Source organism: Homarus americanus, unplaced genomic scaffold, assembly GCF_018991925.1.
Source record: "Homarus americanus isolate GMGI-L3 unplaced genomic scaffold, GMGI_Hamer_2.0 scaffold18703, whole genome shotgun sequence".
Lineage (NCBI taxonomy): Eukaryota > Metazoa > Arthropoda > Malacostraca > Decapoda > Nephropidae > Homarus > Homarus americanus.
The window spans coordinates 10086399-10113791 of NW_024749779.1; positions in this window are offsets into that span (position 1 = coordinate 10086399).

Consider the following 27393-nt stretch of genomic DNA (forward strand, 5'->3'; position numbering starts at 1 on the left):
TAGTTAACTTTTGAAATAACAGATTAACTTAACCAAACTTAATCAAAATTTTTGTATATTAATTAATTAACTTCAATTAATTATCAATTAACTATTTAGAAAAAATAACAAATAATATGTAGCACACCAGCCCTTGCGCCCAGTGAGTATCCAATATATTTAGCATTAAAAAGTGTAATATGTTTGTGATGAAAAAGTTTGAGTTTAAGCTTTCAGTGATTCTTGTTTATTTGATATGCAGACTGTTTTTACTAATGTAATATTTTAGTAGACGAAAAAACAGTGGTTGTGAAGGACGGCACTAAGAACTTAAGACGTTTAAGTCAAATACAAAAAGACAGTCATTTTGAAATATATATAAAAGTGAACACCAATGAAATGCACATAGTTAGCAGACGTGAGTACATCAAAGAAAGAAATATTGCCAAAGATTAAGAAAAAAGCAGAAACTAGTAAACAGAATCAGTGTACTATATAGCGATCACAAGAACAATTTCATTTCAAAAGGAATACCTTGTTTTGTGGTGAAAAATGTGGCATTCCTGTGGAAAAGACAAAGCTTGCAGGGAATCGCCAAGTAATTAACGAGGTTCGTACTTTGACTCTGAAAGATAGACTACTAAAAAACGCTGAGCAAAGGAACGACGAATGGGGTGAGAAGGTGTTAAGGCGATTAACAAGTGGGATTTGTCTTGTAGCAGAAGAATCGCGCTATTACGGAAAATGCTTTCCAAATTTGTATGCAACCCACCAACTAAAAAAAGAGGACGCCCACAAGATAAAGACATGACTTCTGCTTTCGAAAAGCTCTTCGCCTTTATTGATGACCCTGACGAATACCATTTTTTTACATGATTTGATGAAGAAATTCGATGAATATTTACCAGAAGGCACGCCGATAACTGAGAAAACGCTGAAAGCAAAATTAACAAACTTATCCGGAGCAGGCATGAGGCGATTAAGTTTCAAATTTAATCAGTCAAGTTAAGTTATTTTTTTCTCCAGTTTAAGTTAACCTGATTTTCTTAGCATTAACTAATTATGTTAGGATTGTTTCGATTAAGTTAAGTAAGTTAAACAGTCCGTGTCAAATTTGATTTGGGGAATTTTCATGTGGATTAAATAACTTAGTATCCTGTAAATGTTATCCAGAAGAGTCAATGCATACTGTAGTTTGAATACCGGAATAGCCAAACTGAGTCAGGCAGTCTGGCACACTACTTCCTTGGTATGAATAAGTCTTGAGATAAAATAATTATAAATTATTGACCTTTTTATTTTTTACTCAACGGTTTTTTACATGTAAATAATTGTATTATTTCAGTCTGCATATCAAATAAATAATAATCACTGAAAGTTTAAAATCAAACTTTTTCATCACAAACATATTACACTTTATAATGCTAAATATAATGGATACTCACTGGGCGCAAGTGCTGGTGTGCTATATATTATTTGTTGTTTTTTCTAAGGAGTTAATTGATAATTAATCGAAGTTAATTAATTAATTTGCAAAAATTTTGATTAAGTTTGGTTAAGTTAATCTGTTATTTCAAAAGTTAACTAGTTAAGCTAAGTTAATTAATTGCCCCATGCCTGTTCCGGGGATGGTGTTTGTATGTATATTATGTCTGCTGTATGTATATTATGTATGTATATTATGTATGTGCTCCATTTATATACATTATTTATTCAGCCTAGCTAGCAGCGTGTGGCAATGTATTTACCATGTCCCACACGCTTAATTAATGTGCCTGCCGACATATGGAAGCTGCTTATGTATCACTTGCCACATGTCACCTAAAAGGCTAGTTGAACCCCAGACAGAGTAAGGAGCGCCACTTCCCTTGTGTACCTCTGTTTATTCAGGAAATAGAACCTACGAAAACTCTACAGGTGTTTGTGTTCGCTCCTGTAGATAGAACTTGATACCCAGAACACATGCATGGCGCAGTGAGTCATTTACCTGGATCATTATACAAGTGAAGTGTAACGTTTGTGGCAAGACCGGCTTATGGACCCCTGCTCCGTGTCAACCACCACTAATGGCCGTCTCTTCAAAGAATTTATAGCAACTTTGAGCAGTGTCAGTGACAGTGATTTCCTGTGAAGTGTATAGTGCATTGTGTGTTTAGTGCCATAACTGTGTGACCTTGTTCTAAAGGATTCCCAAGGTGTAAGGCATGTTCTGGGCATTTGTGAGGAGTAGAGTTGAGTACACCTCCCCTCGCCATGCCTGGAGCGTAACTGCCGACTGACTGAGAGTCGCCCCCTCCACCCCCTCACAGTGAGACACCACCTAAGGCGCGCACACACACACACACGTACGAACACACTGACTGCGGCCATTCCTTTATATATATTTTATATATATAATCTACTTATCTGTGCATTTAATTAATTTTTTTGTCTCTGATCTTGTTGATACGACGGGCTGACCGGTCAACACTGATTTAAGACACAGTACACAGATGAAGTAATTATGTCTCGTGCCTTACGCAGTCGTGGAGCAAACGCCTGGATGAGTCAGTTGGATGACAGCTCGGCAGAGATGGATGACCAGGCTGAACAGGACACTCCAGCTCCCACCACATCGCGCAGCCCTTCACCTCGATCTCCAGCCTTGTTTTCAGAGATAATTGCTTTAATGAAGTTCATGAGGGATGAAAGGCGCGAGGACGAAGCTAACAGACTTGTGGAGAATGAAGAAAGAAGGCAAGCAGAGGCAGAGAGAGACCACCAACGGAGATTGGAAGACAGTGCACGGTTTGAAGCTTTGATATCTCGCCTCACTGTTAACCAAGCCCCTGGCTCTAACACTGCCTCGGTATCGACTGGTTCAGATACCTCATCAATGCTCCCTTCACGCCCCCCAGCCCCACCTAAAGCGGCTGCTCAAACACCGCCCATCTTGAAGCCTGATGTGAATTTCCAGACTTTTCGTGAATGGCGGCGACGGTGGACTGATTGTGCTACAATGGTGGATCTCCAGAGTTTGTCACAGCCTAAACAACTTATTCAGCTGCGTATGTGCCTGTCTTTGGAAACTCAGCGTGTCTTGGAACATACGTTGCAGGTACCTCCAACCTCTTCGTTGTCTGTAGAGGAGGTACTGGATATTCTACAACGGCACATCAAAGGGCAGTGGAATGAAGCTCTACGCAGGAGGGAATTGTTTAGCTGCAGACAGATGGAGGGCGAGACTTTTGATGCCTTTTATGTACGACTCAAGAGAGCCTCAGAAGAGGTAGATATATGCCCAGGTAACCACCAGCAGTGCGGGGAGACCCAGTTGAAGCAGGTGATCCTGATGGGTGTTAAGGACGAGGAGCTTGTCCAACGCCTCACCTCCCTCGACTCTTCCTCTTCTCTTAAGGATGTGTTGACGATATGTCGCTCCTATGAGGCTGCCAGATGTGCCACCTCTGCCATCCGAGCTCCCCCTACAGCTGTACGCGCTGTGTCCCGGTACAAGAAGGACAAGAAGTCTACTCCAACGCCTTCGCCCACCATGCCCACGCCCGGTTCCTTTTGCAACAACTGTGGTAAGCTGCACGGAACACAGGTGTGTCCAGCTGCTGAGTCTACCTGCAACAGTTGTGACCGTAAGGGCCACTGGTCACTCACAGTACGGTGCCCAGCCAAACGTGTCCAGTGCAATGTGTGCGGTCGTCTGGGCCACTACGACAAGTGTTGCCCTACCAACAAACCCAAGGGACAGCGTCGGCGGAAGCTTCAGCGTCCTTCCACCAGTGAGGGCCGCCCACAGTCATCCAATCAGAAGCATGACGACCCTGGACAACGCTCGAGCCATATTAGGAAGGTGTGCTCCCCTACGGCAGTGTGTCATCCCGTCTTCAGATGTTGCCCGACACCGGTGCTGATGCTACAGTCATCGGTCCCCAGCATTTGCAATGCTTGGGGCTCTCTCCAAGTGATCTAGGACCGCCACCCAAGGATCTCCGCTTCACGGCAGATGGTTCACAGATGGCCCCAGCCCTAGGTTCACTCCAAGCACAGGTCACCTTTGGCAACAGGTCGTGTCAAGCCTGGATTGATGTGCATAACGGTGTCCCGACTCCTTTGCTGTCCTACAGACATTGTCAAGAGTTGGCCATCATCTCCCAGGGCTTCCCCAAACCTATTCTCGAGGTAAAACACGCCAACAGGGTGCACGAAGGGAGCAGCAACTACCCTGCTGCCGCCCTACCCCTGCCTCTTGCCAGTGACACCTCTCCTTCGGATGCTCGGAAGTACTTCCTGAAGGAATTCAGCGACGTTCTGGTGACCAAGTCCGCTCTGGAATCCAAGCCTCTCAAGATGGTAGGCCCCCCATGAGGATCCCCTTGAGGGACGACGCGAAGCCCTTCGCTATCTACACCCCTCGACTGGTCCACCTGGCCTTCCGCGAGGCGGTCAAAAACGAGCTGGACTCCATGGTCGCCCAAGAAATTATTGCACCAGCCGGTGATGACCCGTCTCCATGGTGTCACCCTATGGTAGTCGTCGCAAAACCCAAAGGTGGTGTTCGGATCCCCACTGACCTCTCCAAGCTCAACAGCCAGGTGTCTCGTCCTGCGCACTCTTCTCCCACGGCCTTTGCAGCTATACGCAGTATGAACCCGAAGGCGCGCTTCTTCACGACGATGGACGCCCTGTGTGGATACTGGCAGATAGAGCTTGCCGAAGAAGACCGACCACTTACAAATTTCATTACCCTGCATGGACGTTACAGTTATTGCCGTGGCCCCATGGGATTCTCCGCTACAGGAGATGCTTTCTGCCTTCGAGGTGATATGGCTCTACAAGGTCTGGCAAACTGCGTGAAAGTGGTCGACGACATACTCGTGTACGATGAGGATTACCTGGACCATCTCTGCCGTATCTACGAGGTATTCAACAGGTGCCGGAAGCACGGCATCACCCTAAATGCCGACAAGTTTGTTCTGGCCAGCTCTTCAGTGGACTTTTGTAGGTACACCCTCTCAGGGAATGGCATCACAGCTGACCCGGAAAAGGTCCGCGCCATCACGGATTTTCCCACCCCTGCTAACCTCACCGACTTGAGGTCCTTCATCGGTCTCGTGAACCAGTTAGCAGAGTTTTCGCCGGACATCTCCGCAGCTGCCCAACCACTTCGCCCCCTGATGAGCCCCAAGAGGACACTCCTGTGGACCCCCGACAACGACAAGGCCTTCCAGCAAGTGAAACAGGCTCTGTCTAGTCCACCTGTCCTCACCACGTTTGACCCAGCCTTGCTGACGGTTCTGCAGACAGATGCCTCACGCTTGTATGGCGTGGGATACGCCCTATTGCAGGATCATGGTGGAGGGCAGTTCCGGCTCGTCCAGTGTGGCTCGCGTTTCCTCTCTGACACCGAGACGCGCTACGCCACTATTGAGTTGGAGCTGTTGGCTGCGGTTTGGGCAATGTCCAAGTGCAGGTTTTACCTCATAGGCCTGCAACACTTTCACCTAGTGACCGACCATCGCCCGCTTGTTCCGATCCTCAACCACTACACGCTGGACGCCGTTGAGAACCCTCGCCTCCAGCGTCTGAAAGAGAAGCTTTCGGCGTACATCTTCACAGCAGTGTGGCGTGCTGGTAAGGAGCTCTGCATCCCTGATGCCTTATCCCGCTCTCCTGTCAGCCGCCCTACTCCAGAAGACCATGTGCTCGACGCCGACCTCGCTCTTTCCGTCAGGACTGTGGTCACTCTACACGCCGTCCAATCCCTTCGTTCGAACCTGTCACCAGAGGACGACAAGGCAATGGAGGACCTTCGAACAGCGGCCCGAGATGACCCTTCCTACGTCCGACTCGTCGAGTGGGTGAAGAATGGATTCCCTAGCAACGGCTACAACCTTCACAACACCCTGCTCCCGTATTGGAAACTCCTCGATGAACTCTACTGCGACGGAGACCTTGTTCTGTATGGAGCACGTGTAGTTGTCGCTGCTGCCTCACGTCCCTGCGTCTTGGTTCGCCTTCACGACAGTCACCATGGAGCTGAGGCCACCAAACGACGTGCACGACAGACTGTGTTCTGGCCCGGCATCGACTCCGACATCTCCAATGTTGTCTGTGCGTGTGAGCCCTGCCAAGTATTACAACCCAGCCAGCAGCAGGAACCCTTCATGAGTGACGACAACCCCACCAGCCCATTTGAGTCTGTGTCGGCCGACTTTTTCTCTGTGTCAGGAAAGTCCTTCCTTGTTATCGTCGACCGTCTCTCTGGTTGACCGGTTGTCATCAAGTGCGGTAATTAAACGACGTCTGCCGCCACCATCAGCAAGTTTCGCCACTACTTCCGTGACTTGGGCGTTCCTGTGCGCCTGCAAACCGACGGAGGGCCCCAGTTCACAAGCTGGGACTTTGCTGTGTTCCTTGATCGATGGGGAGTCCGGCATGTGTTGTCATCGCCCCATTACCCGCAGTCCAACGGCCACGCTGAGGCTGCAGTCAAATCCCTGAAACACCTCATCCTTAAAGTGACCCCTTCTGGGAATATTGACTGCGAGGCCTTCGACCTGGGTCTCCTTGAACTCCGCAACACACCTAACTACACCGGACGCTCCCTTGCCCAGGTCTTGTATGGACGCCCCCTTCGTTCTTGTGTCCCTGCTCACCCTCAATCCTTCTCCAAGAGAGTGGCAGGCCAAGACAGAGGATTGTGATCGCCGAGCCGCCGAACGTGTTCATGATGTCGTCGCCCGCTACAATGACCACGCCCGTAATCTTCCCAAGTTGAGTGTTGGCACCCAAGTCCGTGTTCAGGACCCGACCTCCCTACGTTGGGACAAAGTGGGCGTAGTCATGGGTCTCGGTAGGTCACGGGATTACCAGGTGCGGTTACCCAGTGGTCGTGTGTGGTGGAGGAACCGCCGTTTTCTCCGCCCCGTAACAACGCTTTCTGCTGACCCCGCCACCAGTCATGAGTCTCATACCCTTCCCAGTGATCAAGTCCCTCGACGCTCAGAACGGATCCAAAAGAAAAGGTCCGCTCAAGACTTTGCTAAGAGCGTATAGGGGGGAGGGAGGTGTGTGTATATTATGTATGCTGTATGTATATTATGTATGTATATTATGTATGTGCTCCATTTATATACATTATTTATTCAGCCTAGCTAGCAGCATTTGGCAATGTATTTACCATGTCCCACACGCTTAATTAAAGTGCCTGACGACATATCGAAGCTGCTTATGTATCACTTGCCACATGTCACCTAAAAGGCTAGTTGACCCCCAGACAGAGTAAGGAGCGCCACTTCCCTTGTGTACCTCTGTTTATCCAGGAAATAGAACCTACGAAAACTCTACAGGTTTTTGTGTTCGCTCCTGTAGATAGAATATGATACCCAGAACACATGCAGTGTTGTGTTTGCAAAAATTAATAAAAGACCACCAGTACTACCGCCTGGGAAGATATTGGAAGCATAATGTATCGTCTAATGGTAGGCCCTGTTGCCATATGGGATCACCAAAATTGTGACCAAATCCCAAGCTGCTGATCTGACTTTCTGCCTCATTTACACACAATTGCAGGGTCTCAGTTGTTTCTCTTACCATTGCAACATAAAAAAATATACTGTATATTGTTTCTCACGTGATCTTTTTTTTAAATTTTGTGTTAATTTATGGTTCTTTATTATTAATATTATTATTATCATTATTATTATTATTATTATTATTATTATTATTATTATTATTACTACAACTTCGCCCCCCATGCACCGAATTGGGTCAGTGACCTGTGCCCGGGTGGGCTAATCCCCGAAAAAAATGAAGAAAAAACTTGCTTGTTTCCGTGGCTCCGAGCTTAAACTGATCAATTCATGATACAGTGAAAGAAAAACTAATTAGTAGGATGAGCGCCTGCGAATCGTCGAAGCTGCAGCAACTATAGTCCCAGAGGATATTAGGACAACTGCTTATAACAATGTGGACTACCCAGATATTACAGACTTTATGAAGGATGTACATGGTGTGGTTCCCGAAACATTACATGCATTTTTGAGCACCGTGATCCCGAAAAGCAGAAAAGGCGAAAAAAGAAAATGTAGTAGAACAGTGCACTGCAACTGCCCATTCTATAATTGCTGCAACATGACCTCGCTCATTTACATCTTCCATACTGCTTGGTCTGTAGGGGCATCTATTTCGGAAAGTGGCTTCCAAAAGCATTGTCAATGCAGTGTCAAATTTGGGATTTTGTTCAAGCTATAATGATGTTGCATTATTTGAGTCATCAATCTCCTGAACAAAGATGACTGCAAGAAATGGTATCGGTTTTCAATAATCCTCAATCGACTCATGAGAAAGTTGCAGCCGCTGGAGAGCGCTTCAGTCTCATTCTGTACAAAGCCCCACAAACTGAAACAAATCTCAAACATTACAGATTTCACTCTTTCAACAAATCTCTCAGTCACTCAAATAATGCTGTGTTATTATCAAGTCTTCCGCCCACTTCTGCAGGAGCTAGGCAACCTTCTTATCAAGTCTTTCACCAAGTTCAGACTTGGCGAGGAGAAACACTCCAGCCTTATTTGAGGGGCTGGAAAAAAAATTGCAATTATCTGTCACCTGTTTACTCAACTGAGGAACCAGTCCTGGCAAATATTTTGAAACTTATTTCATATGGCTGCAAATTAGGGAGCGGGAAGCGGTGTGGTTGTGTAAAATCTGGATTACCCTGTTCTATAATGCAGTAATTGTCATGGCCAATGGTGTTGAATTCCTAAACTGCACATGATCGCACTGATGACCTTATTGTGACTAATGAAAAGGACTTTTTAAGTATTTAATGGCATCATCTTAAACTAGAAAAACGTGGAATAGGCATAATGGGGAAACCACTATAAAAAAAACGTGCCAAAAACTTCCTCAAAGGTGATGTGGAAATGAGTTTGTGTTACAGATTTATTGAATGAGTCGGATAAAACTTTGATAACTGTTTCAAGGAAAACAATTTTCTGAACCTATACATAATTTTACGCTCTACAATTTCAACTATATGATTTTTTTTAAATTATTTGATGTAAACCTTGCGCGAGTATCAAATTTTCACTACACATGAAAAGTTTTCCCCGAATTCAGACATGGATTACATAAACACTAACACCTATGTGAAAATGAATGGAGACAATCTTGTTTGTATTTCTATAAAATGCTATCGTCTGATGCATAGTTTAGCTGAAAAATGCAAAAAAGTAAGCGGAATCCCGTTTTGGAGGGGGGGTGGGGGCTTTAGGGGCCATTAATGGGGCATGCCCCCCCCCCCCACCCCCCCAGACGGAAGGGAATTCATTTGATCTTGATTTCTTTAGCCTTCAGGAGTATGTTTGCACAATTTCATCTTAATATTAATTTTTCCACCAAAAATCCTAATTTGGCTGGACTAATAAAAAATTATTTGTACATAGTTAATTTAGGTTAGAATTTACAATAGAAATTAATTTGTACATGGTATGGTTAGGTTAGAAGTTACTTTAAAATTCAAGCTCATAAACTCATTGATGGTTCATCTCCTTGTTTTCCTCAAGCCATTGGAATAACACCTATGCTTTTGTAATTTTATTCCTCGAATCACCGGATACTTCAGATCCTCTGATCACTGATTGCACTGATGCATACCTGACAGACAGTGATGGTGTTATGTCACTCGCACGTCAAGTTGTCCAAACCCTACCTCATTCTCATCCTCATCAGCAATCTCACCAACAGATTGTGAGTTTGTTCATCCCCTTTCAGCGTCGCTTACTTCATCCCTAAAACCAACAAAAGGCAAGAATATAAGGGATCCAGGCGAATTGGTGGCCGAAACAATGTCACAAATGCAGAGAATTGTTGAGGCAGAACACAAGAGGGCAGAACCCACCCTAGGCCAGAAGTTGGGTTATTTGGTCGCTGAAGTGGCAAAAATTGGCCCCTGAGAGTGCAAGGCCACGATGCTCATTGATTTTATGGCAGTGCTTTCTAAGTATATGGAATCGGGCAGTCCAGAACAAGTATTATGGCCCATCAATTGTTCCCGGCTGGTGTTATTATTTTCTTAAGGCTGTATATCTTTATTTTTGTGCATTATTTTTTGTATTTTGAGTGTTACAATATAATGAAGGAAACTCATGTTTGTTTTTAATTATCCAAGGAGTGACCCAGTGCATAACCATCATTTATTTCAAATTATTTTTTTTTCATGAGGTGCAAAAGAAATCAGTTTATATCCAAATATGGGAAAACAAACCTTCTTACTGACAGAACTATTTTATTAAAAAAAAATGCAATGTAAAATTAGTTTATAAATTCTGCAATGACAACCATTTTTCAAGGTGAGTGAAAATAACATGTAATTATCTTCGTGCAGGGAAGACATAGCTTCTTGCTCTAAGTCATGAAATAAGCTTTGAAAGCATCCTGAATTTCTTTGCATTATTTGAATGCCCTCTGCTAATGCCTGGGATACCCTGTAGGCTGTAATGGCCCCTGTCTCATCAACAGAAGTATTATATAAATGGGTTATTTACATCTGATTTATATTCAGATTCTTCCGCTGTTCTTTTCCACTACCTATGAGTATGACATGAACTGATCACGTGTAGGGTAACTTTCCCAAGAGGGAGAAGCCCATATGTCAGCATCTATGTAAGCGTGCACCAGTGAGACGCTCTTAGCCAGTCACTCACACCAACTAATATCTAACCGACTTTGATCCACGTTTATATTACATAAACGCCGTCCTTTCTCATTCACTCATAAATAGTGGAACTTACTGTTGATATACACTCAGGCATTATAAACATAATACTTTTATAATGAAACAAGAAACTTCAATTGGGTTTCGTTACTAAAAGCCCAATATATATTGTATGTGTACCAACCTGGTTAACTGGGGAATTAACCAGCGTAAAAAGGCCATCATGTGGTAATTCACGCCACTGTCCAGGTGTGCAAGTGGTTGTCTCTGTCTTCCCTATCTACCATTTCTTGAGACACCAAACCTTCTATGGAAGACATCCTCAATTTAGGTTAGGTTAGGTTAGGTTAGGATGCTCTAGGTGAGGTTAGATTTGGTTAAGTAAGCATAGGTTTACATTAGATAACATAAATTTAGGTTAGTTTAGCCAAGCGTTTAAATTAGGTTAGGTTAGGTTTGATTATGTTAAATTAAGGGTATGTAAAGTGTCAGGATAAATAGCCAGTGTTCGGCGTAACAGCAGTTTGCCGCTTGTTTACGCCAACTCTAACATGCTGATATATGGTAGGCAGGTGGGGAGGGTGATCTGGCAGTCTAAGATTAGTGAAACAAAGTGACGAGCAGCTGGGTGGCGACAGAAGGGACAGTTTCGATTGGGAGTGACGGTTGGAAGAGTGAGAGAAGAAGAGGCAGTGTTGATTGATAGTGACAGTGGGCAGAGCAATAACAGAAAAAAAGAAAAACAGTTGGGATTGCAGGTAACTGTTAGAGGAACGGCGAATGAAGGGACAGGAAATTCGGGAGCAGTGACCTGCGTAGACGGATTCGGTGAAGAGACCAGTTGATGATTTGAATGTGAAGGACTATTAGTCATAACCAGGTACACTCATGCTCCAGTTTCGATGCACCCTCTACCGCTACTCGCGGCTCGAGGGAAGTCGTAGTCAGGGCTGCAAACCTGTCCCTGTTGTTTAGTGATGTTAAGTTAAGTATAGTAGTGGTCAGCATTCTCGCCTCGCAAGTGAGCGGACCAGGGTTCGATCTCCGGGCAGGGTGAAACTATGGGCAAGTTTCTTTATGCCATTTGCCTCTGTCTACCCAGCAGTAATTGGGGACCTGGATGTTAATCGGTTTGCGGATCGTATTGCGGGGTAATGGTTAGCCAGTGCAGTTTGTGAGTTGTCCGATCTTCTCGGACTACTTCTTGACATTGGGTCAAGCAGCTCGTTAACTTCGGGTGTGGTTTTTGTATTGGCGACAGCTTCTACACCTTAAACAAATTCACGCCTCGGTGGCCCTTGGGACAGCCATCCTCGTTACCCGAGGGACAACCATTATTATTATTTGTGATGGTAAATAAAGTGTCGTGAAGTCACGAAAAAACCTGTATCATGCATATATTCTCTCAAATATTACATCATGAACTGCTATTCGTACAATACAGCGAAGCTTCGAGCTACCACATTGCACCACTGGACGATGGCTGGGGACGTTCGGTTACGACTTCCATCGAGTCAGGAGTAGGGGTAGAGGGTGCAACGAAACTAGGGCTTAGAGTGTACATATGTTCTTGTTATTGGTTTGTTGGAAATTTTATTTTTACTTGAAAATACAGCAACAAACGTAAACGTTGCTCCTGTTATTGACCTACAGTACATAAGGCAAACCCTACACATAATCATATAGTAGGATAATGTTAGGTTAAAGATAAGCTAGGATATGTTTTTTTTTGGGGGGGGGGGGGTGGAACCCCCCTACATCCTTGTGTAGGGTGAAGCGCATTAGCGTTTACAGCGCCCAACAGGGAAGCATATTAAGTTCATGCTTGCCTTTTATGTCCTACGAGTTAAGGGCGTAGAAGCCTGAAAAGTCAGTAGTTTATGTCATCAAGTTATTGGAAGCTCCAACAACTTTCCCTGAATACGAATTCGCACCTTTCAATTTACACCAGGTACCTACTTTACTGCTAGGTGAACAGGGACTAATGGGGGGCTAGGGAGTAAGTCCAAACAACTTCCACCGGCCCGGGAATCGAACCCGTGACATCTCGCTTGCGAGGCAAGAACGGTACCGCTTCTACCACCGGTCCCCCACCTAGGTTAGGTTAGGTTAGGTTATTTCAAGTGAAATTAGATTAGGCTTGGTTGTTTTGGCTTTCGGGTTAGGTTAGGTTATACTAAGGGTGGGCTGAACTAAATGTTAGTTAGGTTAAGTTAGGTAAGGTAAGGTAAGATTATATTAGTTAAGAGTTCGTCAGGTTAGGTTAGGTTGAATTAGGTTAAGTTAGGTTGACTTTAGTTAGGTTAGGTTATTTTGGCTTTTGGTTTAGGTAAGATTATACTAAGGGTGGGTTGAACTAAATGTTAGTTAGGTTAAGTTAGGTAAGGTGAGGTAAGATTATATTAGTTAAGAGTTCGTCAGGTTAGGTTAGGTTGAATTAGGTTAGGTTAGGTTGAATTAGGTTAAGTTAGGTTGAATTAGGTTAGGTTAGATTACTCTAGCTTAGTGTAGGTTATATAAGGCTCGGTTAGGCTATATTAAGCCACGTTAAGGTCTGGTATGGTTAGGTTAGGTTAGGTTGAAATAGGTTAGGCTACGTTCAATTAAGTTAGGTTAGGTTACTCTAGCTTAGTGTAGGTTGGATAAGGTTCGGTTAGGTTATATTAAGCTACGTTAAGGTCTGGTATGGTTAGGTTAGGTGAGGTTAAGTTAAATTAGGTTAGGTTAGGTTAATACGGTGTGTCATAGGAGGGAAGATCAGCTAAAACTAATGGCCCATCACTTTTTTGGTAGATTTTAGTGTACCTGTATATAAACAGAAAATAATTTCAGTTTCAATATTTTGTAACCTTTTGCTAGGTAAATTTTAGCGTGAAATTTATCGAAAATCTAACGTACAGCTGTATTAGTGCATTACAATTAAATAGTGAACATTGCTTTCTGACTTCATACTTTAACAACCCAACTAACAATATTTTTTTCTGTTTCAGATTTTGATGCATTTATAAGTTGATAATAAATGCGATGGCTGCTTGTGTCAGGACGAGGAACCAAAAATCCAGCCATCTCAGTCACTATCTTGGGTCTGGGAGAGAGCTCCTGAAGTCGGAGTTGCCTACATTGAGAGATGCTTTGAGATACGGTGTTTTAATCAGGCAAATCAGTGAAAAGAACCAAAGAACTTACACAAACAAAGACATTGCCAGTGATATGACCAAAGCTGTCTTAGCACAGTACACTCTGGCTAACGCTCAGTTCAAGCCTCCAGTCATAACAAGTCAGAAGAAGATTAGTGAGAGACTGCTAGCCAGTTGGGAAAAGGCAAGAGATATCTCTCTTGGGAGAGGAAAACTTGCAGTTAAGGACAGCTTTGCCAAGCAACTGGACCAGTTATTTGACATAATTACTTGCAAGTGCCCAATTGTTCTCTGTCCTGAGTTTGGATGCGATCGTGACTGTAAATCCGAGGCCCACATCTCCTGTATTTGCAAGCGTGAACTGAAGATTCCTGTGATCGAACTGGCATTTGTCAAAGCACAGAGAGAGAATACTGGCAGTATAGGGGCTCTCATGATTTCTAGCCAAGATATTCCGGAGTCCAAGAGACAGGAGGCTGCCACAGAGAGACAGAAGAGGAGAAGAGTTGCCGAGGAAAAGAGACTTGAGAAGGCCCAGGGTGAGGTAAAAAAGGCCGATGATTGGAGTCAAGCTGATTCAGAGTTTAATGACTTCCCCATGGCTGATCCGAGTGCTGACCAGGAGAATGGTGACTTTGTCCCTAACCCAGAAAATAATGATCCCAAACCTTCCAGGCATAACATTCGAAATAGGAAAGATATCCCGAGCATAGCTCTGGCCAGCATGCGACACCACACTGGTCTCAGAGAAACTGCAGAGATAGCAACAGCTGCCTGGATTGACGGTGGTTTGAAAACACCTGATGATGTTCACCTGGTGATAGATCATAACAAAGTAAGGAGAGCTCAGGAGAAACTTATCAGTAACCTAGAAGAGGAGTTTGATAAGGGGATAAGAGAAAATGGAATCAATTGTTTGTTCTTTGATGGGAGAAGGGATGACACTAAAGTGTTCATGAAAGTTGGAGATTCTGACAAGTTGTTCCCTGCCATGGTGAAGGAGGAACACTACTCCTGCTGCAGTGAACCAGGAGGGAAGTATTTGTGGCATTTCACTCCAGAGAAAGATGACATCAGGAAACCAGCTGAGATAGTGGCAGATAACATTGTGAACTGGCTCAGAGAGAGGAACGTAGACCAGACCCTGCAGGCCATTGGAGGGGACAGCACCAACACGAACACAGGGTGGCAAGGGGGGTCATACAAGATTGGGAGGAAGCTGGTCTGGATTGTTTGTGACCTCCACACCAACGAGTTGCCACTCAGACATCTGATCCAGGAGCTGGATGGCAAGACTCTTTCAAACAACAGATGGTCTGGTCCTCTTGGCAAGATGCTGGACTCTGCCACTGAGTTAGTAATAAATCCGAGCTTTGAAAAAATCACAGTTGGCCCTCCACTCGTTGAGCTTGCACATACTGTCATTGACGACCTGAGTACTGACCAGTACTATGGTTATATGATTTGCAGTGCCATCAAAACTGGGGTCATGCCTGATAGACTTGCTTACCTGCAGATAGGTCCAGTCTCACATTCTAGGTGGCTCACAACGGCTCTCAGGTTCTGCAGAATTTGGGTCGCTCATCATAAACTGAAAGGGAACCAGCTTCACAACCTGAGACTTATTGTCCAATTCATCGTGAGTGTCTACTTGCCAAATTGGTTCAACACCAAGGTCAAGTCATTGTTCTCCGAAGGTCCGAGGCATGTTCTCTTCCAGCTTGAGCTCCTGAGAGTCAGCCAAGGAAGGTTGTTCAGATTGTGGAGCAGACTGTGAGGAGATCTTCCTGATATGCTCATCCGAGGCAGTTCTGCAGACAATGCTCTGCAGTAAGGATGAGGAGGAGAGAAGAGTGGCAGTCAAAAAGATCTTGGATATGAGACTTATGAGAGGATCTGGGCATGACGAATCAGTTGGTGACGATTCCTTCAGGGTCAGGAAGACTCCTGAAGTCAATCTAGGTGCCAAGACCCTCACTGATCTCATAGATCTGGATAACATCCAGGCTGGCAGTGAGCCCCCTCTTACCTGCAGCCTCACCAATGTTCAAGTCAGAGCTTTCCTGGACAACCCCATGCATGTCCCTGCCTGGCCCTCGCACACCCAGAGTATAGAGCATTGTGTACAGCAAGTGAGCGAGGCCAGCAGTCACGTGTACAGCCAGGAGTGGAGGGAAGGCTACATCCGAGCTCAGGTGGTCAGCAGGGAGGTGATGAGTAGAAACAGAAGCAAGAAAGACATGTTCTCTATGGTGTGCAGCAACACCGGGTCGTAGTAGTAAAACCGGTTATTGTATTTGATGATTTTGTTTTCCAAAGGAATATTAAATTTAATAAATGTGTCAAGATCATTCGTTTCACTATTCTGGATTATTTTCATCCTAATAAATTAACCTGATACATTTACTTTACTTTAAATAAGCTATTTAGTGGTGTTGGTAAAAGGGTGGGAATACTGAATTTTCATAAGATTTCAAGTTAAAATTTACCTAGCAAAAAATAAAAACTTTTCAAATCTGAAGATATCACATGATTCTGCACATAGAACTACATCATTAATTCCATGGGCCGATTTTTCAAACTCAAAAAAAAAAATTCGCCTCCGTATGACACACCCTATTAGGTTAATCTACCTTAGTGTAGGTTAAATAAAGCTCGGTTTGGTTATATTAAGCTGCATTAAGGCCTGGTATGTTTAGGTCGTACTGAGGATAGTGCATACTTAATACAAGGTTAGATCCCGGGATGAACATGTCACTCCAGAGGTTCTCTAGAAACATCGCCATTGAGACTAAAATCAATATCAGACATCCACGACCTCCTGCTCCTGTCTTTCAGAATCCCGTCGAGCCGTTTGGTTCATTGATGTGGGAATGTGGGATGAGACTATAAGTTTCACGCTGATGCCTCCATCGATAGTCCGTGGACCAGCTTTTGAAATTTTGGAATTGAGTATCAAATGGATGGACTACAGTAAATCTCAGTATGATCTTCAAATTGTATGGAATCATGTGGTGGACTAGATTTTAAGCAAAATGCCATTTTGGCCACCATTTTTTTTAAATGATCCTCGCTTTCAGGCAGATTTTAAACATGCCTTTCATTGGGCTTCAACTCAATATTTATTGACACTGTAGTTTTTGATACTATATATTTTGATCGCAAATTGAAATTTTTTCAATTTTTTTTTACATAAGACGATGTATTTGTATTCTATTTTGTAAACACATATTTTGAAATACTGTGAATATTTTAGTAAAAAAAACACAATAATTTATTTTTTTAACATGATTCAGTTATCATAATTTTTAATTATTCAAGGGAGTAATAGAAATTCACACACATTGTCTGATATACGAACAGTATAAAATAATTATAACTTGAACTAAAATAATTACTTGTGTACCATTATGGAACTCCAGGTGTATTTAAATCCCCACCAAATTCAACCCAATTGTGCATGTATCGGAAAGTTGACAATAACTCAAATTCCGTAAGTGTTGGATACACATAACGTTGTTTGAAATTGCATTGTCCATACATTGATGTAATAATTAAATCTCTTCAATGCTACTACTTTGCTGCCACTCGGAATCGAGTATGACGATCGTCCAGCTATGATAAAATTACGAGTTATTAAGGATGTCACTTTCGTTGGTGAGCTCTGAGGTGACGAGAGAGGCCGATAAGGGACCGGCAGCGTCGTTCACAGATGTTACACATGTGGAGAATAATGGCATTTGTTCTCTTGTCTTTCCGGCGAGCTCGGAGGATGGAACGTAGACTATGTTGGTGAAAGTTTTCAAGTGCCTTAAATTGCCTCCTGTATGTGACCCATGTCCCCTCTGCCATATAGTAGGGTGGGGAAGACCACTGCTCGATATACGTGCAACTTGGTAAATAATTTCAGCTCCCTACAGCCGAAGACACGGGTACAGAGTCTGCCAAAGACTTGAGTTGTATGTCTGATCCGATGTTGAATCTTTTCAATGATGTCCGCAGTGATGGACAGATGGGAGCCGAAATACTGAAAGTGGGTAACATTAGAGAGGGTAATACCGTTTAGCTGAATGGATGGTGAAGGTGTGGCTGAACTAGGTGCACAGACATTTACCTTAAGGCCGAAGAGTGCATACGCATCTGCGTAGGTGTTCAGGATCACTTGGGTGAGCGATAATGGTGAGGTCGTCTGCATACTGAAGTTCAGTAGTGGAAGCTGTCGACACCTTTGTTCCTACCTGGAGTCGTCTTATGTTGAAAAGACCCTTCTTCTGGTACTCGATGTCCACCCCGCTAGCTAAATTGGCACGGGCACGAGTAAGGAAGGCGGCCGAGAAACTGGAAAAGAGAGTTTTTGCCAGAACACATCATTGTTTTACCCCCGTTTGGATGGGGAAGAACTCAGACTGGGTGCCATTATGCAGGACACTGCTGTTCATGCCATCGTGGAGTTGCCTCACAATGGCATTGAATTTTGGTGGGCAGCCAAAATGGATGAAATTCCGCCAGAAGGCTTCCCTGTTGACCAAGTCGATGTCCTTGGTTAGGTCGATGAAGGCCATGTACAGGTCATGACGCTATTCTCTGCACTTTTACTCTATCTGTCGGGCAGAAAAGATCATGTCAGTGGTGTCACTTGATGGTCTAAAGCCACATTGAGATTCTGGGAGGAAATGTTCCGTTTCGGGAAGAAGTCAATTTAGGAGGACTCGGGCGATAATCTTGCCAGCTACGGACAGCAGTGAGACCCCACGGTAGTTGCAACAGTCTGACTGGCCCCATTTGTTCCTATAAATATTGACGATGGAGGCCTCTTGAAGAGCTTGGGGGATTTTCTCCTTTTTCCAACCGTTCTCCAGGAGAGAGTGGAGATGGCTGGTAAGCAGAGATCCTCCTGCTTTATACACCTCGACTGGGATTTCATTAGGCCCTGAGGCTTTGTTATTTTTCATCTGTTTGATGGCAGTAGTTACCTCATCCAGGGATGGAGGATAGCCGAGATGGGTCAGCTCGTGGTGCTGAGGGACCTACTGGTTGGTAACGACATTCACATCCTTGTTTCGGTATTGCTCTTTCCAGCGCTGAAGGATGCCTTCTTTGTCTTTAATTAGGGAGTTAACGTCGGATGAGTGGAAGGCAGCTGCACCGTGAGTGATTGGGCCATAAAATGTTTTAGTGGAATAGAAAACTTCGCGCATCTTGTGCTCATCTGTAAGTTTTTGCGTTTCACACGCTTTATTTTTAAACCAGTCGCCGCTTTCTTCTTGTGGAAGGTATCACATTTGGTCCAAGGCTGAGGGTTGTTCAGCTAGTCAGTTAAGGCAGCACGGTTAGCTCCTCAATTGAACAATTATAAACAAAAGATATACACACTGTAGCATATTACACAAACAACAAAGAAGAGTAGGTATTTCAAAGTGATTTTGGCAACTATAATTCAGTATTTATCATTTTACTCATCACAACTGTCACAAGAATCATCAGTTCCGGTGTAACCTCTTCGTTATCATCAGCCATGTTAGAAGAGGTTGTCAACTTGAAGGCAGACGTACTGTGCAGTTCATTTCAAAATGTTGTGAGTGCAGATGCAGTTAGAAGGTTGATCTACAGAATTAGCATGGAATGACTTAAACAAGTTTAGAAGCACTATACTCACGATGCGCAGCTTTCACACAGTGTGCCACCTCATATCAATAATAGGTATGATGTTTGGAAATGTGGGACATCGCAATTTATATATCTAGTATGGAGTCATTGTTGAAGGGTTCTATTAAGAAAGTATTGGAAGCAAAACAACACAACTGGCCTCCATTTTCATAAACTCATATATGAAGCCTTAATGAGGTTAGCGGGGACAGGCTTTCCAGAGTAGGTTACGATCAACTAGCTAGAATATCTTTCCAAATTTAATCGAGTTGTGCTGTGTTTGAGCTTCGTAAGAATAGTATCACACAGCATATAATTCTGTCTGGAGATCTATCTTAGTCTTCTTCGTGTCAATCGCAAAGGTGATTGATATATATACTGTATGTCTCCTGCTTTACAATGGACCAAATTAACTGAGCAAGATGTTTTCCCTTTTAGTATGCTGAGAGGACACAACTGAAGGAAACATTTCTGGAGTTACTGCATCGTTTTCAACGTAAACATTTTTTTGTTTTGTTCTCTATAACTACCGATCTTTCAAAATAAGTATTTTCAAAACAGAATACAAATACTTCGACATATTTAAAATGTAATTCTAGACAACTTTCTATTTATGATATATTATTGTAGCATTAACCAATAGTGAGTTACATGTAGCCTAATAAAATACATGTTTTAAAATCTGCTTGAAACTTACTATCATTTTCATAGTTTGTGGCTAAAATGGCATTTCCTTGGAATCTGAAAATTATGTTCAGCACATGATTCCATACACATTGAAGATGGAACTAACTTAATATCAAAGTGAAATTTATGCCACTAGTATGGTAGTCAAATATTATCTGGCTAGCGGATTAAAATAATGAGAGAGAGAGATGATTGATTAATTTTTAAATAAACACTTGATCTAAAGGAGACTGTTTCTAATAGAGGCATTATTTAGAAGAATTATCTTCTAAAGCAATCATAGTTAAAGGAATTAACCTATAAAGGAATTTTATTTGGAGGACTCATCTTATAAATGATTTATCCTTAGTGGATGTGTTCTATAAAGGGATTACCTTTCCATTATTTTTTTTCAGGGCACTGTCTGGTAATTGATCCGCTATAAACTTATAAGGATTACAGAGTTATGTACACACGTAACACATTTTCTAATACCTCTAAGTTGTTTACGGATTTTTTGTGTACCACACCTCGGTGCAGTGGTTGTCAGAGGGAAATACACTCCTGCAGATGCTGGAGCTGAGAAGGAAATTGGAGACATTTCTTGAAGCCCAGGGAAAGGAGAACCTCTTGTCGGCTGTGAGAACACAGGGCTTCAAGGTACAACTAGCTTACGCATTTGACGTATTGAAGAGTGTGAACATCAAGCTGTAGGGCAGGGAGTCCAACATCATGAGTCACAGTTACTACATTAGGCCATTCCGTGGTCGGACAGATGGCCGAAGGACATCGAGCCGAAGGACATTTGGCCGAATGGACAATAGACCGAACGGATAAATTGTAATGTAATTGCTTTATAAAAATTGCTTCAGTCTTTTGCTTAATATCTGGTAGACGTCGGATTTAATCAGCATTAATCGGAAACAATCAGCATTATTTTCCCCAATTTCAATTTAACTAGTTAATTACAAGGACTGAGAGAGGTTTATGTACAAAGGGTGACCTTACAAAGCATGAGGTCAGGTCAAAAACATGACATCCGCTAATCTACACACCAACACCACCACAAACATAAAAGAAAGGGCTACGTAACTAGTCATGTTAAGTCAGGTCAAGTTTTTAGCCACGCCCCAAACCAACCAAACGTTAGCCCTGCTTGCCTGGACTCGGATGCAGTCGCTCTTCAGAGGTTGTAAAGGTAAGCCGATGTTTTTAGTGTTGTTATTATTGATATTATTATTATTATCATTGAAGGTTCCAAGTGTTCCCTGAAGAAAGCAGTGATGAGTAGGGAAACACCGGGTAACACTGAAGTCCATTTATTAACGGATAGGAGAAATACAAGTGGTGACTAGCGTGTGCCATGCACGGCCCACAGAGTCAGACTGAGACTGCCTTACCATATGGCAGCCTCGGGGCAATGTTGCCACATAACACGTGCAGTATTGCCACGTAATTGCATATATAAATGCTACTCGGCACAGTAGCTTATTTACAAGGTTGCTACTCGGCACAGTAGCATAGATACATAAACTACATCTCCCTCCCCCCCTCACGCTCATAGTCTTTGTCTTGAGCGGACTTCTTAGCCCTAAGTCGCTTTGAGCGTCGAGATGCACAGTGGGACGGGATCCTCGTGAGGTGCAGGGGACTCGTCCTCGGTCAGGGGGCCAGCAGCATGGGGTGGGACTGGCTAGAGGAAGCGGCGGTTCCTCCTTCCAGACGTGGCCGCTCGGCATCCTGACCTTGTAGTCTCGCGACCGGCCGATGCCCATCACTATGCCCACTTTGTCCCAACGTGTCGTCGTCGCGTCCTGGACGCGGACAAGGGCACCAATCTCCAGCGGCTAAAGAGGGCGGGCATTGTCGTCATACTGAGCCTTAGCGTCCTGGGCACGTGTAGCGGCGCGGCGGTCGCAGCTCTCGGCTCTGGTCTGCCACTCCTTCGCGAAGGCCTTGGCGTGTGCAGGAACGCAAGAGCGGAGAGGGTGACCATACAGGATCTGGGCAGGGGAGTGTCCTGTGTGGGTGAGAGTATTACGTAACTCCAGGAGTCCTTTGTCAAACGCCTCACAGTCTATGTTGCCTGAAGGGGCCACCTTGAGGATGAGGTGCTTGACTGTCTTGACCGCAGCCTCAGCGTGGCCGTTTGACTGTGGGTAGTGGGGTGTTGACACGATGTGGCGGACTCCCCAACGCTCCAGGAATCCTGTGAAGTCGTGCCGGAAGTGGCGAATGGTGGCCACGGACGTCGTGTCCAAGCCACAGATTACCACCACAGGCCAGCCAGAGAGTCGGTCGGCGACAGCTAGGAAATGTTTCCCAGCTGTGCTGAAGAAACCAGCCGACATGGACTCGAAGGGCCTGGTGGGTTCGTCGTTGCACAAGAGGGGCTCCTGCTGTTGAAGCAGCCGTGACTTGGGTGGAGGCTGGGCGGGAGTGGACGCGGGTTCTGGGCAGCTCTGTGCGGCAGCGCCAGGCGCGTCGCTCGTTGACTCACGCACCCTGCTGGCGGTGTACCGAGCGGCTGGGATCTGCTCGGGAAAGTCTCTGGGCACCACGCCTAACTCCTTGCAGTGCTCCCACGACATCAAGGGTGTAGCGAGAGAAGGCTGCACGTCCATCCATCTGTGACACGACCTGTCGCCGTAGGTGATCTCCGCTTGAAAGGAGCCCACAGCGTCCGGCGTCTGGGAACCGTCCGCATTGTAGTACAGCAGCTGCGGCGGTGGTCCCAGGTCGCGTTTGGTGAGGCCCAGTTTCTGGAGGTGCTTCAGGCCTATCACCGTAGTATCAGCGCCGGTGTCCGGTATCACCTCGATGTGACCCGACACATCACCGTGTGTGACGGCGACGCGGAAGGTAGGGGAAGGGGTAGCCCTGGAGCGTGTGGTCGATTCCACCCTCCTGATGTGACTCAGCTGCTGCTTGGGGCTGCGTGGGCCATCTGAAGGGGGCTGCGTGTGAACCACCCCGAAGGAAGTGCGATGCTTTCCTCCTCGTCTCGGGCTTTTGGGGTTGGGTTGGCGGCAGCACTTGTCGTAGCGTCCATAGTGACCGCAGGCCTGACACTTGTGGCCTCGTGCAGGGCATCTGTCTGTGTTAGACCAGTGGCCCTTACGGTCACATCCATGACACAGAGCGTCGGCGGCCGAGCATGTCTTGGGGGCATGCTGCTTTCCACAGCTGCCACAGGAAGCACTAGGCGGAGGCGTGGAAGAACGTGTGGTAGCCTTTACGTTGTTGGCCGCCTTCTTACCCTTCTTGTACTGTGAGATAGCTCTCACAGCAGGTGGGGCCCGTAAGGCATAGGCGGCTGACTTGGTGGCCTCGTATGACCGACATTCACTCACTACCACCTGGAATGTGGAGGAAGCGTCCAGGGGGATGAGTCGCTGCACCAACTCTTCTTGCTTGGCACCTGTCAAAATCCCGTGCTTGATCCAGGCTTCCTCACATTCCCGGCTGTGCGCCTTGCAGACGTCGATCTCCTCCGACAAACTCTTCAAACGTACAAAAAAGTCGTCAAAGGATTAATTCTCCGCCTTCCTGCAGCTGGTGAAGGCACGGCGACGCAAAGCCTCGTTATTCCGACCTTTAACGTGCTCCTGTAAAAGGTCGAGCACATCCGTCACTGAAGACGTAGAATCGGGAGGCACTTGCAACGTTTGCTCCAAAACTCTCTGGTTCTCCAGCGACAAACACATCCGCAGTTGGATGAGCTGTTTGTTTAGAGGCATGCTGTCAAGGTCCACCATCGTGGAGTAATCTGTCCACCGCCGCCTCCACTCACGAAAAAGCTGAAACGTGACGTCTGGTGAGAGGGCGGGTGGGGGTTGAACAGTTGCCTTGGGAGCTGTTGGAGTACCAAGAGTGCCTGGAGGACGCTTGTGTGGTGGAGGAGGGAGGTACTGGCGCCTTGGTGCGCGATACCTGCAAGTGAGGGAGGGTGGGTTAGCGTCACGGTCGCCAATAGTGCATCAAAACGCGCCTTTTCCTCCTCTTTTCGTATCTCCTCCCTCTGAAATTACATCTCTCTGCATCTCTCGTCCCTGTCGTCCATCCACCTCAGAATTGTGGCAATGACCGTCGCTGGAGGTGAAGGATGAGAGTCTGCGTCCGGTGGAGGGGATGGTGGTGGGGAGTCGTGTCTCCCATCTTGACGTTGTCCCTTCTTACCGCCCATTTTAGTATGCTTGAACTGCGCTGTTTAGTATATAAAGTGGAGCCTCATCAGCTCGAACCACATATATATGACATAAACAGCACAGAAATAACGCATAGAGTCCAGTGTTCTGTCCATGAGTGCGTGCGTGCTTGAGTGTGTGTGTGTGTGTGTGTGTCTGAGACAGTAGATGCTGGTGGCTAGAGCCGCGGAGGTGAGAACGTTAGTGTCTCCCCGGATGTCACACGAGGAGGGTGCACGCCTGCGTGCTCCGTGGGTACGACAAAAAACAGGCCAATGCTCAACTCTCAGCTCTAGACACACTAATACACTGACACTATCACTGCCACCGTCACTAAAACGCACTGTGATGGCGCAACACTGCACGTCGCGGCGAAACACAACGCAACACAACACAACACACTAGTCGACGCGCACATCGCCAGCAGTCGTAACGGTCTCGGCATTGTTCACAACACTTGTAAGTCCGCAGATCCTACTCACTGCGACATGAAGGTTCCAAGTGTTCCCTGAAGAAGGCAGTGATGGGTAGGGAACCACCGGGTAACACTGAAGTCCATTTATTAACGGATAGGAGAAATACAAGTGGTGACTAGCGTGTGCCATGCACGGCCCACAGAGTCAGACTGAGAGTGCCTTGCCATATGGCAGCCTCGGGGCAATGTTGCCACATAAAACGTGCAGTGTTGCCACGTAATTACATGTATAAATGCTACTCAGCACAGAAGCTTATTTACAAGGTTGCTACTCGGCACAGTAGCATAGATACATAACCTACAATTATTATTATTATTATTATTATTATTATTATTATTGTTATTATTATTATTAGTAGTAGTAGTACTTTATTTAATATTTTTAAGATCATGGAATTCATACCAACGACAAGAGGAGGAAGAAGGCTTTTGCTTGACAGCTACGCCTACATCGTTGATAAACGGAAAGAAAATGTAATATATTGACGATGTGAATGCAAAGGAAGTTGTTGGGGACGATTATAAACAGAAGACGTTATTCAAGGAGAAGCAAGTAATCACTCACGTCCACCTAATGCCGGACGTAACCTGTCCTTGAAAACAGTAAAGAAAATTAAAGAAAGAGCCAGGCAGTCGGAGGAGGTGACATCGACTATTATACAAAACTGAACCAGTGAGTACCCACTTGATGCTGCAGGTGCTCTTCCTAAGAAAGAAACTCTGGCAAAAATGGTGGGCAGATAATGCATGGCACCAGACGGGGACTTTTTAACTGACGACTTACGGAAATCAATTAGAGGAGAAGACTTTGTCATCCGTGAAGGTTACTAGTGTGCCCTGAAGAATGCAGTGATGGCTAGGGAAACACTGAGTAACACTAAGTCCGTTTATTGTGGTTGAGAGAAATACAAGTGGTGACGCTGTGTGCCATGCACGACTCACACAGTCAGACTGAGGCGCCTTGCCATATGGCAGCCTCGGGGCAATGTTGCCACATAACACGTGCAGTGTTGCCACGTGATAATATATATAAATGCTACTCGGCACAGTAGCTTATGTACAGGGTTGCTACTCGGCACAGTAGCTTATATACATAACCTACAATCCGTGAAAGTGACAACCAGCTAATTCTGTCAACACCTCGAAACTTACAGCTTCTTGCTTTCAAAAACCACTGGCCAACAACTTCCTTTGCGTTCACATCGCCAATATATTACATTGTCTTTCCGTTTATCAACGATGTAGGCGTAGCCGTCAAGCAAAAGTCTTCTTCCTCCTCTTGTCGTTGGTATGAATTCCATGGTCTTAAAAGAAACAAATATTAAAACAAAAATTGTATATCATGCAAATGTATCACATTGAAATTATGTTATCTTTTTATCCTTTGTTTTATAAAGCAAATACATTGCAAAGAAGCAATTACAATAAATATATTTTATCCTTTAGTAAATGTGCAAAAAATACATTGCAAAGAAGAAAGAAATAAAAATGAAAAGGCCATATGTCCATTCGGTCAAATGTCCGTTCGGCCATTTGTCCGTTCGGTCTATTGTCCGTTCGGCCAAATGTCCGTCGGCTCGATGTGCGTTCGGTCAAATGTCCTTCGGTGAAACGTCCGTCGGCCAAATGTCCTTCGGCATCTGTCCCGGAGCCGGCCATTCACTGTTCAAGTTGGCCTTTGAGGAAGGCGTTTTACACTCCGAGTGAGACCTTAGGTGACTAGTCAGAAGCATCAGTCAACTACACTGAGAAATCTTGATTCAACTGACCTAGACTCACAAATCCTGACTACTGCACACTCAGAGGAGACAATGGTAGTCTCGGGTGTGGATACATAAGTACCCACACCAGAGGCAATACCTGTCTCCCAGAATCCAACAACCTTAGAGGAGACAGCAGTAGTCTCGGGTGTGGATACACAAATACCTACACCAGAGACAATACCTGTCTCACAGACTCCAAGCGAACTATCATAAAAATACCTGAAGCTATGCATCAACATACCAAACCTCATCAAAGAGGACTGTACACGTGGTGAAGTCGCAAAAGGAGTAATTGATGGCAAGATGAAATGGAAGTACGAAAAGTCCACTTCCGAGGTGGACATCCTCGAGGCCATTGAACAAAAACCGATCGATTTCACAAACTTCATAAACAAAAAAACAGAACGAAGATCCGCACAATGAAGAATGGACGCACAGGGAACAAATCACTAAATCCAAGAACAGAAACAATTAACATGCTACACAAGGCAGTGAAAATAATGGAACATAACGTCCTCCACTGGTGAAATGGTAAATTTAGTTTGTCCAACCAGTACAACCAAGTGGACGCAGATTTTATACTCATAAACTCGCACGGCCAAAAGGCATCTGAGGAAATGAAAATATTTGGTTACAGGATCCATAAATCCAATCTATCACAGGAGCCGAATGACGGGGTGGACATAGAATTAAAAAGAAATGTCCATCAAAAAATCATAAACGACTTCACCTCTGAAATTCTCGCTGTTCAAATCAACCTGACGACGGGACCAATCATAATAGCCACGACTTACCTCCCACCACGCAGGGACTACTTACCGTACCC